Source organism: Lagenorhynchus albirostris, chromosome 12 (assembly GCF_949774975.1).
Source record: "Lagenorhynchus albirostris chromosome 12, mLagAlb1.1, whole genome shotgun sequence".
Taxonomy (NCBI): domain Eukaryota; kingdom Metazoa; phylum Chordata; class Mammalia; order Artiodactyla; family Delphinidae; genus Lagenorhynchus; species Lagenorhynchus albirostris.
Window position 1 is genome coordinate 29,969,349 of NC_083106.1, and position 15,077 is coordinate 29,984,425.

The 15,077-nt window shown below is 41.2% G+C and overlaps 1 protein-coding gene and 1 non-coding gene across 5 annotated transcripts in view; both read left to right on the top strand.

Annotated features, from left to right (window-relative positions):
- Positions 1–15,077, top strand: part of STX7 (syntaxin 7) — a 51,915-nt gene that overhangs the window by 12,713 nt on the left and 24,125 nt on the right. The window lies entirely within an intron of this gene.
- LOC132530957 (U6 spliceosomal RNA) lies at positions 4,740–4,846 on the top strand. Its single transcript, XR_009543963.1, has one exon. It is a non-coding gene; the product is annotated as a U6 spliceosomal RNA (small nuclear RNA).

Consider the following 15,077-nt stretch of genomic DNA (forward strand, 5'->3'; position numbering starts at 1 on the left):
ATACATCCCCATATCCCCTTCATTTACCCTTTAACATCCGTCTGTATTTTTTTTGGAGACAGGCTCCTACCTGTGACATATAGGACAAGGATAAGCAAGCCTCTGTGGGTTGAAAATGCTGAGCCTATTATATGAGGTGAACCAGAGTAGGGTATTTCACAGGGGCCCTTCATCCTGGAATAGACACACACAATACAGAAAAATGGATTTGGGACACACGGAACACACAGAAAGAACTCGTGTTTTTGAAGGAAGCAGATAAATATATTGAAATCCATCACATAATTAAACATTGTTTTTTTTTTAACTTAAAAAAAATAGAAGCATATTATATATATTGAGTTGTATACCAATTATTAGTATATAGCTCAGTGAGTTATGTTACAGCACCACACATGTCAGGAAATAGAATATTACCAGCCCCCTGAAGCCCTTCTCATGCTTAGAGCCCCCTCCATACTCTCCAGATGTAACCAGTGTCCCGACTTCTAATGTCATTGATTAATGTTCCTAGTTTTTAACTTTATCTAATGGAATCAAGAAATATGTTTTATATTGAAGTTCTTTCTCCCATTAGGTTTGTGCAGTTCATCTGTGTTGTTGCAGGTGGCTGTCAGTCATTTGGTTTCATTACTGTATTCGAGTATACCACATCTAGTTATTCTTTCTACAGTTGGTGGACATTTGGAGTGTTTCTGTATTTTTGCTTTGTTTGGTTTTGTTTTTTGCTTTTATGGACAATGCTGAACATTCTTGTATGTTCTTTTATTTCATACGTGTGTCTAGGAATTGGGTTGCTGGGTCATAGGATATGTGTATGTTCAGTTGTAGTAGATACAGGTAAACAGTTACCTAAAGTAGTGGTTCCAGACTGTACTCCCACCAGCCAGGGTATCAGAGTTTGTGTTGCTCCAAATCCTTGCCAACATTTGCATTTATAGTCTTAAATTTCAGTGTGTCCCACTGTGATGTATATTGCAATTCCCTGATTAGAATCAGACTTCCAGAATGTAGCTGAGCTAAGAAAATCAATGGGACAATAGGAAAAGTTTCTAATTAGGCAAGCTGTATGTGCGTGCTTGCTCGTTTCCCGAAATCACATCCAACAGCAGTGTGGCCTGAGTAAGTTGTTTTACCTTCCAAGACATGATTTTCTTATGTATTTTTTCTGTGGGCCGGATTATGGTCTGTACCAACTTTAGCAGGCTATAATTTTAACCAAGTTAAAGTTGTAAAAAATCCTGAAAGCTCTTCTGACATATGCAGGATTATTCTCTTTGTTATTAAGAAACCAGTTGCCATATCTGGACCCATCATGCATGCTTTTAAACTCCCGTAATGGAAACAGTCATTCACAAGTTAGCCACAAGTGGAGTTCCACTAAGAGTTACATATCTAAGTATTAGGAGGTGGGAGAGTTGCGGTCACAAGGGATTCTGGAGTGAATCATGTCAGAAGTAACTAAGTTATGAATTGCAGGAAATTGATAGATAGAAATAACCACAGCTGACCATGAAACACAGTCGTTGAGATAAAATTTTCCCATACGTACATATTATAGTAAATCTTACCAGTGCTAATGAGAACTCTGGCATTTGAGTATTGGTTTAAAGAATAATGTAAAAGAGGGCTTCCTTGGTGGCGCAGTGGTTAAGAATCTGCCTGCCAATGCAGAGGACACGGGTTCGAGCCCTGATCTGGGAAGATCCCACGTGCCGCGGAGCAACTAAGCCCGTGCGCCACAACTACTGAGCCTGTGCTCTAGAGCCCACGAGCCACATCTACTGACCCCGCATGCCATAACTACTGAAGCCCGTGTGCCTAGAGCCTGTGCTCCACAGCAAGAAAAGTCACCGCAATGAGAAGCCCGTGCACTGCAACGAAGAGTAGCTTCTGCTCTCAGCAACTAGAGAAAGCCCGTGTGCAGCAGCGAAGACCCAATGCAGCCAAAATAAATAAATAAATAAAATGTATTTTAAAAAAAGAATGAAAAAGGAAGATAGAGAGTGGCTAAAAGCTAGCCTTTGGAAAATGAACCCAATAGATCCATTGGTAACTTTATAAAATATACTCAGCGGAATGTGTAAGTCCAGAAGTTTTCTGCTTTTTAGCAGAAATATGCATGATATGTCATATGTGCTTATGTGTTTGTTCCGGAAGATTTGAGAAGTCAGAACTTTTTAGAGGGGCATAAAATGTGTGAACTTAAGCCCATGTTATAAAGGTTAAGAGAAGGTGACTGAAAAAGGTCTGTGTTGAATCTTAATTGTTTTATTTTTTATCGTTTATCTCCTGTAGATTAAAGTTGTTGGTCCACCACAGACTTCTTTAGATTTGAAGTAAATATTATTGGTTTCTCTGTGTTGCAATTAGCTTCTCATTCTGTGTGCGTCCTTTTATTGTTTATTAGGTAGGATCAGTGCTTGGCTCTTGTCCCTGTAAGGTCCTTAGGACTTTGAGAAGAAAAATAAAATCTCTACAAAAGCTTGAGCCTTTTTGTTGTTATACTTTTGAGAATGAATGCAGTTCTTTTAACTACAGTCTGGTGAAAGGGACACTAGTTTTGCACCTTAACACATGACTGCAGAAAAGGGAAGCTAGTATCACTGAGTTCTCCTTTTTGGTTGCCAGGGCAAATTTTCTTTAACAAAAGAACTCCAGTCCTGAGAAGTTAATGAATTGACTGGAACTGTGTATTTACCGAGGAATTGGAGGTGTTACCTTTTGTTTCCTGGGGTGGTCTGGTGGACAGGAAGGCAGTTTACAGAGGGAAAGGAGTTGAAAACGTGTTCTCTCTCTCTTTCCCTCCTCTCCTCCCTCCCCTAAAACGCCCTTTGTTATATCTACTTCTGACGTCACACGTCTGAAAATACCTGGTTGAATTTTTTCCCCTTGAGGAGAAAAGCTTTAATAGCTTTCATTTCATTGTTGTGATTCTCTTCATGCCTAAGGTGTTGACATAGAACAGAGCTAGGGTGGAAATTAATGTCATATCCAAGGGAATTTGAACAGAGAACAACCATCCTTTCTTCTCTCTGGTGATTTTTCCTACATGACTGAACACGAGTGCTGTTTATGACTGAATATTTTCTGTTTGTTTTATGAACTAAAACTTTAAAATATGCTCCAGGGAGCTCTGTCCCTCACTGCTCCTATATGTGAACCATCTACATGCCTCTGTCCTGAACATGAATTTTCTTACCGTTGGTTACAACCCCAATCCCTAGTACTGTGTGTCTTTGCTCCCCATTTGCAACCTAAGTGTACATCCTATTGGTTCTCCCTGCAAAATTTGTCCATTTCTCTCCATCTCTGCTGTCACCACCCAGGTCCCAGCTGCTGCTCTTTCTTCTCGGCATGACTGTAGCCTCCAAAATGTTCTCCCTGCTTCCATTCCTGCCTGTCTACAGTCTATTCTCCATACTATAGCCCAGGTGAACAATCAGTCAGACCATGCCATCTCACAGCTGGAAACTCTGCAGTGATTCCCGTGGCACTCACAATCTGATGTAAATCCCCACCATGCCTCACAACACCCTCCAGATCTGATCCTGCCCCCATTTGCCAACTCCTACCACTCTCCCCTTTGCAGCTGCAAGATTTCAGATTTCAGCCACGTTGGCTGCCTTTCTGCTGCTTGAACAGTTGAGCTCCTTCTTACCTCAGGGCCTTTGCGCTTACTTTTCCTCTGCTTCAGACATCTTCCCGAATCTTCACACAGTTGGCTTCTCCTTGGCTTTTAGGTCTTAGCCCAGAGGTCACATCCTTAGAGATGTTTTCCCTGACCTATCATTTTTGTTCCTCCACTCATTCTTTTTCTCATTAACCAGTTTTTTGTTTGTTTTTTGCGGTACGCAGGCCTCTTAGTGTTGTGGCCTCTCCTGTTGCAGAGCACAGGCTCCAGACGCGCAGGCTCAGCGGCCATGGCTCACGGGCCCAGCCGCTCCACGGCATGTGGGATCTTCCCGGACCGGGGCACGAACTAGTGTCCACTGCATCGGCAGGTGGACTCTCAACCACTGCGCCATCAGGGAAGCCCAACCAGTTTGTTTTTGTAATGCCTTTGATCAGTAAATTAAACTACCACATTTGCCTACTTATTTTCTGCATTCCCTACTAGAATGGCGGCTCCTGAAGAGAAAGGGCTTAATATACCTTGTTCACAGCTCTGTATTGTAAGAACAGTGCCTGGCCATGAGTCAGCCCTTAATAAAATTGGAGTGAATGACCTCAGGTAGGTTACCCAATGTATCTAAACTACATTTATCTATTTTCAACAAGTAGGGATAAGTGTGCCTCGCATGTAGTAACCATTATAAGTTTATTTCTTTTCTTTCCTTTGACCTTATGGCAGCAATCTTCCCTCACTCATTTGGTAATGAGATGCTGGCTTGTGAATTCTTCTGTATTTCATCTTTATAATTTTTTTTAAGTGCCAGCATTTTTTTCCCTTAACTACCAGGGTCTGTAATCTCTTCTGTGGCTGGGGATCGTACCTTTATGCAGAATTATCTCTCTCAAGAGTTTTGCATACAGGTGCTAGTAAGGATTTATTGGATGATGAAGGATAGAACAGAAAGGATAGAATAGAAAATTTCAAAAAAGAGAATGTTGTGATTCCAAGATGGGACACTGGAGGGAAGGAACATGGTTTGAGAAGATGGGAAGCTCTCAGAAATCCTGACTGCAATGTAAAATCACCTGAATGAGGAAGAAACAAGTTATATAAAGAAATCTTAGTGCTCGCTTCAGCAGCACATATACTAAAAATGGAACAATACACAGACGATTAGCATAGCCCCTGCAGAAGGATGACATGGGGGAAAAAAAGAAGAAAAATCTTAAAGGAAAGGCACGTTACCTTTCTACCTTTCTGTGAGCCCAGTTCTGAAAAAGAAGCAGTTGTTGAATGTGAATAATGGAAAGAGAGAGGGGAATGAGAAGGGTACAGAAATCACACTATGATCCATTGATACACACAGCATTTGGAAGTACTAGGAGCACTTCTGGGGGGCTGGGATTGCTGCTTCATATAATTGAAGGGGTGTCAGGTGGAAGAGGGTCACTCTTCCTTCTGTATGATATTAAGGAGGGCAGTTAAGAGATGAGTAGAAAGAAGTTGCAGCAAATATGAGTGGTCCTTCCAGCAGGGCTTTCCAAGGATGCTGTGGACCGGTACAAGTTACTCATTCATACAGGTGTTTGAGCTTAGGTCAAACATACTTAACAGGTATCTTTTTACTCATTAGTACTGTTTTTTAACCTTCCTCTCACATAAGCACTGTCAGGGTCCTTGTTATGGACTGAATTTCTTCCCCCCAAAATTCGTATTGTTGAAGTCCCAACACCCAGTGTGGCTGAATTTGGAGATAGGGCCTTAATAAAGGAAATTAAGGTTAAGTGAGGTCATAAGAGTGGGGCCCTAATCCAGTATGACTGGTGTCCTTAAGAGGAGAGACACCAGGGACGCCCAGGCACAGAGAAAAGGCCACTTGAGGACAGAGTGGGAAGGAGGCCATCTGTAAGCCAAGGAGAAGCCTCAGGAAAAGCCAGCCCCACTGGCACCTTGACCTTAGACTTCCAGCCTCCGCCCAGAACTGTGAGAAAATAGAATTCTGTTGTTTAAGCTACTAGTCTGTGGTATTTTGTTATGGCAGACCTCACAAACTAAATACAGCCCTGCATTCCTTGGCGTGATGCACTGGGATTTAAAGTTATGGGAAACCCAGATAATGGTGAAGTTTGCCTTTGAATCCCGAGATTCTACAGTTTGTTGTAACTAATTGTATTTCAAAAGTAATGTGCACTCCTGTGCTTAGGAAGATATTATTGATCACATGATACAGAATGGAAGAAGAGATATTTATTTTAACTTCTTTTGACTTTTATGAAAAACTCAAGATGCCGAAAGATGTTTTCACTTACTAAATAGCACATTAAGAAGAATAGTTAATGCATAATAATATAGAAATACCTTTATTAAACATGCATTAATTATAAGATTTGCTTCTATTTGAAGCGACTACTGATAATGATCATAAAGTAAGTCAGGACTGACAGTGTGACATCAGTTGTTTTTTCAGCACTTATCTACCAAAATCTCTTACCTGTCAGAGTGCTTTTCCTCAATGGAAACCTGAGGAAAACAGCATTAAAGTCAACTTGCATATTCTTTTCTTTAGTAGCAAATCTAAATGATTCCAGAAATATTTATACATAATTACCTTCTTTTTTTTAATGAAAATAGGATAATACTATACCTTTTTTTTTTTGCTGCTTGTTTTTTCTCTCTTCTCTGTTGCTTGCATAATTTGTTATTATATGAATTTGCCATACATCTCAAACGTCTGTGTTTTTTTTGTTTTTGTTCGGTTTTTTTTGGTTTGTTTTTTAGTTGTGAGTTAAGTTTTATTTGGGGCAAAATGAGGACTGTAGCCCAGGAGACAGCATTTCAGATAGCTCTGAGAAACTGCTCAGGAGTCAAACCTCTGTTAATGGACATTTTATCCTAAAATTATATGTTTAAAAGTTGAGGAGCGGGCTTCCCTGGTGGCACAGTGGTTGAGAGTCCGCCTGCCGATGCAGGGGACACGGGTTCGTGCCCCGGTCCGGGAAGATCCCACATGCCGCAGAGCGGCTGAGCCCGTGAGCCATGGCCACTGAGCCTGCGCATCCGGAGCCTGTGCTCCGCAACGGGAGAGGCCACAACAGTGGGAGGCCCGCGTACCGCAAAAAAAAAAAAAAAAAAAAAGTTGAGGAGCTTACTGTTTATGCTGCCTCCCAAATGAATCCTTCCTCTGAGTTCTGTATAAATAAAATGTGGTGCTGATTATACCATAAAAATTTTCATATATATGTTTCCAGACGCTTATTTAAAAATTAATTTAACTATTGTTAGCTTTTTCCACTATAAATATATTCAATATGCTCAGTAATTGTATTACAGAGTGGCTTCTCTTATTAAATAAAGTTCGTGGTCAGTTGTGTAACTGCTGCTCAGCTGCCCTGTGATGCTGCCTGTGCGTACAGTTCAGTTGTCTCAGTGCTGGTGTGAGAGCGGGACAACAAAACTCAGGCTGGGCTGTTTAGTTTTGGTTTCCTGGAATGGTTTTGACAATTCTTGTCCTCATCTCTTTGACACTTTTTTGTTGTTTTTCACCAATTAATAAGCAATATTTTTTATTAAAGAGTATATTGCCGTTTATACTTACTCCAGTCTGGGTGTTTTCTTAAAGCAGTTATTAATTGGTTTGCATATTAATTGATTTGGAAGAAACCAATGGTCATACAAAATGGTGTTCTGTAAGTCTTGGGACATTTCCTTTTGGAGTCATCTTTCTTGTTATAGTGTCATTATCATGATCATTATTTGAAGAAACCATTGTTGCAGTAGCATATTACTCATTGAGTATGGCCACCAACTTCTCTGGAATAGTTTGTTCTTCATCCCATTTAACGTCCCAAGAGAATGCCTGCAGACATCACCAAGATCCCCTCGTAGCCTGTGGATTATTATTTTTCTACTGGGGAATGTGGAAGCCTTTAGCTAAAAATCCAGCTAAGGCCTGTTTACTTGGCAGTGCTCAGAGCACTGCGTTTCTGCTGAGGTGGGGGAGGAGAGCTGGGCAGCGTGGCCCAAATGCATCCAGTGACTTTAGTTGTAGAGTATTGCCTGTACACCCTGCTTTACTCAGAAATCTCATTCTGAAAACAAAAAATCTCATTCTGGAAGACATGTATGTAGGTTAGTATCTTTTAGCTCTCTTTGCTAACTGTCTACTCTGTGCCTCGTATTTGGTATTTTGAATCTGTTTTTTGTACATTGTTATTTGATCTTCTGGCCAACTCTGTCAGATGAGAAATTTTAGGTTTGAAGTGGTTAAGTCACTTGCTCAAGTTCATATAATTATTTTGGAGAGGCTGGCACTTGAACCCAGGACAGTCTGATTCACGTAACACTGTGCATTTGGATCATGCTTTATATTGTACCAGGTCATTGTGCATTTATGTGCATTCATTCATACCATGAGTATTAAGCATCTGTGATGTGCTAGGCGCCGTCTGGATGCCAGAGATATTTCAGTGAATAAAACAAGCAAAATACCTCACTAACCTTTAGTGAGAGAAGACAGACAGAAAATAAATAAGTAAATAGTGTATTGGAAGGAGGTGTTAAGTGTTATGAGAAGCACCCTGACGAAAACATAACAGTGGGGATCTGGTATCCTGGAGAGGGGACTGCATTTCTAAATGGGATACACAGGGAGCCAGGATAGGCCTTACTGAGGAGATGATAGTTGTACATGTATTTAAAGGAAGTAAGGGGATGCACCCTTCAGTATCTGGGGAAAGAATGTTCTAGATGGGGGGATAGCAGGTACAGGGGCCCTGAGGTGGGGGCCTGCCTGGGTGTTGGAGGAGTGGAGGAGGGGTCAGTGTGTGCAGAGCACAGAGAGGGCAGAGTAGGGGCTGGGGGGTGCCTTACAGGCTATCGTAAGAATTCAGGCTTCTACTCTGGGTAGAACCAGCCTTTTCAGCATGTAAATAAATGGAAAGTCGATACATAGATAGGAGAATGTTCTCATCTAGTCAGCATTACACTTTATTTTCTCTCAGAAGGATTCATTTGTAGAGACAGCATAAATGGTTAAGTTCCCTAACTTTTAAACCTATAAACTTAGGATAAAATCTCCATTAACAGAGGTTTGGTTAAATGACGTATGGCACAGTCACATAATAGAGGAAGCACAGTGTTGGTCTTAACTAGAGTTTTGGATTTGTCAAGTGGTTAAGGTAAGTGGAGAGAGGGGCTTGAGGGGATATAAGCAAGAGAGTGAAGATGATGACATTTAAGCTGACTGTGGCATTTAAATTGGGTCGGGAGGCAAGCGAAGACATGGCGGGAAGGGGAGGTCATGCGAGGGAAAGTGGCAAAGTGGCAGGACCAAAGGATGCTAGGTCCTGGGTGGGTCAGAGGCTCATTGGGTCAGGGTGCCAGTGGGAGAGAGCTAGACATACAGGAGGTGGTGATTTGTCAGTGGTGTGTATGAAACTAAGGTTGTGGAGGAGTTACGGTTGCTGGTAATGAGAAGGCATTTGGTAAGATCTTGGAGTGTGTGATTACGGGAAGGTGGAGGACAAGATCATTTGGAGAAAAGCGTGCAAAGAAATGAGGCCAGGATGGTGGCAGGATTATCAGCATGGGTATTGAAATCACTAGGAGTTGAGAGAGGATGTGACAGTGACATTGAGCTAGGAGCTAAAGCCATCAGCAATTCAAGGGCTGTGGCCTGAGCAACCCAAAATGGCAACAACTGTTAACGGGGCTCATGCTTTCTGTGCATCTAATCTTTCCTTTCATTTCTGAATTTGTCTTTCTCTTTTCTTCCCTGAGTTCCTCTAGTTTCTGCTTCGCTGCTGCCTATTATCTGGCCATCTTGTCTATGAGCTGTTTTGTGATTTTCCTTTAAAATTGCAATTGCCTCACTGAGTTAAAACAAAAAAAAGGGTGCTATTTTGGGTTATAATTTTCACCTTATCCACTTCCGTGGCAACATTTTTTCCTGCTGCATTTTCTTTGTAGCGAGTTTTGCTGTTCTTTTCCACAGTTTTATATAATCTTTTGCATGGCTGCTCTTTCTGTTCTCTTGGTTGTTGTTCAGTGGAGTGAGCTTGCTTTTCCTGGCAGGAGACAGCTGTGAAGGGAGAGGGTGCCCAGGCTGTGCCCTCGGGCTCCTTCCTCTCTGCACTGACCTGAGGCACTGTTTCCCCCTCTGCCTCTCAGAACCTAGCCTGACGTAGGAGAGTTCCCCCTCCAGTCCAGACGTCCCCCTGTCACTCCGTTGGTTCCCCAGTGCATAAGGCATCCCCTTCCTCTTAGGGAAAGGTGACACTTTCAGAGATGAGCAGCCTGGGGCCCCGAGCATGGTCCAAGCCTCTGCTCTCCACCTCACTCAGCAGAGTGTCTGCTTCCTGTCAGCCCTGCCCCGGTCCCCCTTGGGAATCACCATCATCTCCTGGTGGCGCACACTTGGTGGTGACATTTTGGCGCTCTGCCTCCCCTATTCTCCTCTGCAGCACCCCTGTTTCCTATCCCATCCCCATGGCTTCCCACTCACGATCTGCTCTTTTCTGTTTCTTCTGGCCACATGTACATATTTTTGAGAATTCTTTTGTGGTCTTAATTTCTCTGAAAATGTAGCTTACATGGGTTTTCTTTTTTCCTGCCTCTCTGTTCTATATGGCTTGAAGAGGGAAGATTCAGGAAAAAACTTGTACCATGTTCCTATAGGAAGCAGAAATCCATTTGTAGTGTTTTAGCAAAAACATGTGAGCAGCAGGGCCTTGCAAATAAAACTGATTAGAGGGCTTCCCTGGTGGCGCAGTGGTTGAGAGTCCTCCTGCCGATGCGGGGGACACGGGTTCGTGCCCCGGTCCGGGAAGATCCCACATGCCGTGGAGCGGCTGGGCCCGTGAGCCATGGCCGCTTAAGCCTGCGCGTCCGGAGCCTGTGCTCCACAACGGGAGAGGCCACAACGGTGAGAGGCCTGCGTACCGCAAAAAAAAAAAAAAAAAAAAAAAAAAAAACTGATTAGAAATTCGGTCTGAGATAAACAGTTGAGGAATCACTGCCATATGAGCTGGAGGTGAACTTCCTCACATGGCTAATACTCAGGCTGCTTTTGGAGCAGACTGTCGGGCCATCCGGTGGATGACAGGAAGGAAACTCATCCAGGAGGTGAGGAGGGCCAAGGAGGGCTCAGGAAGGCTGGAGAACCGCAAGGAGTAAGGCTGCCCCGCTGGCAAATCCCCCTGTGTTAGCTGAGTACACAGATCACCTACTCAAGGGGCCACGTCCTCCTCTTGACCTCTGTTACTCCCGATTCTCGACTCTCTCTGAGCAGGTCAGCTGAGCAGGGCCACATGATAAGATGTTAGGACTGAACATCTTTGCTAAGACAGAGCTTGCAGTGTTCTGGCCATCTTAGAAATCCGAAGTACTGTTCACATACAGTTTTCAAATGGCTTGTTTTTGCACTTTGTTCATTTTTAAGAATCATGACTTTAGATTTAACTCTTTATTAGTCTACAGTAGCTTTAAAATGCCCTAAATTTCTACTTCGTTAGCCTGTATGCCTTTCTCCCTCTAAGTATTTGGAAAGAAAACCAATGAGAAATTTAAAATTAAATGTGTTCTAAATGGGAGATTGCTTCATGGAAGCAGGACTTGCCTGCAAGTGTTGGAGTGCCAGGAAGGAGGGCACAGTAAACCAGCAGGCTTGGCCCCGAGGCGCAGGCTTCACCTGAGCTTCTCAGCTCAAGACTCATCCTTTAGAAGATCCTTCAGTTTCCTCCCCACCGTTCACATCAGTTCTTTTACCCACAGAGAAGATAAGCTCCCTATTCAGGTCACAAGACAGAGCATGAGATAGCGAGCCTATTGGAAAAAAGCCCATAATTATTTTAGTAGCTTTGTTTCAGATTCTCTAAGGAGTTTTTCTACTTAACATGTGCTTTTTAGAATTATACTTTTCTGGGACCTAGTTCACTTGATTATTTTTCTCAGAACCTTTTTGTGTTGAAACTTATTTTCAACTAGCTGATATATTTTCTCATGATACATTATCCTATGCACCTTATACTGTGTAATGAGCCCAACATAATGATTCTAACTCTGATTATAGTAAACTTACCAGTAATAGCATCTCGTGTTCTTTCAGAAATCTATGCCATTTTGAAAATGTTTTTATATATATCATCGTCTGTAATATTTCAACCCACCCTTTAAAATAGAGTGTTTGATAGGTGAGGAGTTGTCTAAAACAGAATTTGTTTTTATTAATATTTAGTTGGTTTTTTTTTCTAGTTCAGTTTCTTACTTGTGTGTATACATGTCACTGTCAGGTGGTAGCTGAGCTCGCTCCTAATTAGGGGTTATAACTGTCTTGTGTCAGTTGATATTTATCATTATCTCTACAATTCTCATAACTATATCAGAGTTTATTAAGTTTCAGCACCCTCCTACAGCATGGTTCACATTAATATATATTAATAAGAATATTCTTACTGTTCATTTCTGACTTTCAGGAGAAAAACATTAAGCCACTTCATACTGTTTGCTCTCATTTATTGAACTGTTTCTGTTTCCAGTACAAGGTGCTTACATACATTGTCCTCAGTTGAAGTTCATCATAACTGAGGCAGAGGTGATTCCCCCCCTGCTTGACTGGTGAGGCAGTTATAGCTTGGAAAGATGAGGTCAATTGCCCAAGGTCAGCAGCCAGCAAGAAGTGAGGTCAGATTTCCAAATCAGACTGTCTGGCTCCCAGGCTGCTTGGTGGTCAGTGTTACACTCTGCTTCTTCTTCCTCAGTGTGATGTGGGTGAGACCAAGTCAGAATCTCAAAACCACTTGTCCAAGGGTTTTAATAACCATTATTTTTTTTCTACGATTGACAGTGTCAACTGTGAATTATTTTGGGTTGAGCAACAGATATTTTGTGCTAAAAGAGCAAGTAGTTGTATTCTGTTCTCCGTTGTTTGGAGACATTTCTTTGAAGGCGCACGTGCCTGTTAGGGCTGGCCCAGGAAGCCCAGCCACTCTCAGTGGTCAGACATAATCCTCCCTGGTCCCCAGGGCACTCTGACAGGTGGTGACATTACACAGCCCCTGATGCCAACTGTTGCTTACAGTTGTACAGCAGAAAAAAATACCCTTTGCTATGAAGCGTTTTTTTCCTTAGATCATCCACTAGATGGCAGCAGACTCACGTGGAACAGAATGGGTGTTTGGTACTGAAAATAATGAAGAGCCAGAAAGGGAATGGTTTGGGTTTTGTGGAAATAATAATGCACCTTTTCTGGATGTGTAGGAAATAGTGTTATCTTTACGTCATGAAAAATGTAATATATACTGTGAAGTCACCTCTCTAGAAGTAATGGTGCAAATAGTTGCAGATTGTAGATAATGCAAAAATAATTTATTCATTCTATTGTTGTAGAGGTGCATCTTGATTTAATCCTATCTCAGTTTATCAGTATCAGGTGAATTTTTCTTCAAGTAACTGTTTATGATTATGTAAAAAATTTATTCCTTAAGTTTTATGTTTCACAGGGTTTTTTTCTTTCAAATTAGACATATGCCAATAAAAATGAATATGACTGCTTCATAAATTCACAGTATCCCAGGCAAGGTAATGAAATGAAACCCAGTAGACATGACCTGGAAGAAGCTAGGAATGATTATCAGTTTTTCCAGATCACCATCCTGTTTGTCATCTACCTAGAAACCTCTTTTTTATCTCTCTCTCTCTTTCTCTAAACTAATTTTGCTTAAACATTTTTGAACATGGTCAACTTGAGTAAGGCAAGAGATCCTCTGAACCACTATCCTAAAACTAGGAGATAGTCAAAAACTGGAGAGTAATAAAATAATAGATTGGTAAGGACATAGTTACTCTACAAAAATGTTCATCCAATACAATGAAAAAGTAACGATAATTGTTTCTAAATTAATGTGAGAAGAGCAGCAATTGAAAATAATAACCCATACAAGCCAGCACCTGTGATGTACTGGTAACATTCTTTCTGAAAATTGCAGAAATCCAACCTAGTATACATGCGTGTTCAGTGGAAGATTTGCAGCATTGTTCAGTCCTGTGTGAAACAGACAACATAGTGAGTACTTAGTACACTCAAGTACCATACTGAATTGAGTTTTTGAATACAAAGTTTTAGGAATTTTTACTAGTTTAGGACAAGGATCGGCCAATTTTTACTATAAAGAGCCAAACAGTAAACATTTTAGGCTTTGCTGCCCACGTATGGTCTCTTGTGTATTCATGGTTGTTTTGTTTTTTGTTAACCCTTTCAAAATGTAACAACCATTCTTAGCTGGAGGGCTGTATAAAACTAGGCTGGAAGCCCGGACAGGTCATAAATGGCTGACCCTGGTGTAAGAGGGTAATACTGGTCATATGTAAATTGATGTCTCTGGAATCTTGCCAGTTCATAAGACCTGAAGAAAGGACGGTGTTTATTTCCTGATCAGCTTCAGTAGGGCGGAAGAATCCTTGTGGTCCACTGGTAGGACTTGAAATGTACTTCGAACACTACTTGCAACACCTAAGCATCTCAGCTCAACTCCTATTAAGTTACTCCAAGTTAGCACAGACTTATTTTTCCTTTGTTTGCTTTGGCAACTATCATACACCTGGATTATGAAATGATCTTTTTAAAAGCCTTTTACTTTTAGCCCTTTTAGCACACTGAGAAATACTGTTTTAGAAACTAAGAAATCTATATTCTAATCCCAGCTCTTCTACTTAAATAGCCATAGTTTCTTGGACAAATCAGTTATTCTGTTTGGTTCTCAACTTCATGTATATAATAGAATTGAACTAATGCCATATAATATTTCTCCTAAATTTGATTCAGTAATTTCAAATTTATGTTTCCATAGGCCCTTTATCACCTGATCAGATGATACGTTTACTTGATCCTCAAGTTTAGAGCTATACAAAGTAAAGATATACAAGTAAATGAGTGTTGATGTCCAGAAACCCTTCACTGTGCCCGGTGGATAGTGGATGGCCGGACCATGTCGAATGAATGAGTAATAAAGGAGCGTACCTACCTTTCTTAGCTTTCTTCTTATATATGCCTTGTGTTTTAGAAATACATATGACTTCTTATATAGGATTCAGTCTTTCTAATGGTCTTGTGTTGTTCAGTTTAAAAAATACTCATTGAGTGTGAACAATATGGTGGGTTCTAGAGATACAGTAATGAACAATGGATACCTAGTTCTTGCCTTTAAGGAGTTTACCCTTGTGGTTGGGGGAACCAGTCGGTAATCTGATCATTTCAAGTTATGTCTAAGTATGGTATTAGAGGTTTGAATCTCCAAAACAAAGTGTCTAGTGTCTTACTTCAAAAACAATACAAATGCCACCTCTGTTAAGGCTTTTTGGATTGTCCTTCAATTGAATGCCTATATTATAGGTCCTCGTTTGAAACATTATTATAACATTTATATAATGTACCTTTTTTTCTCCTTTTCTAGATTACATGCTGCCT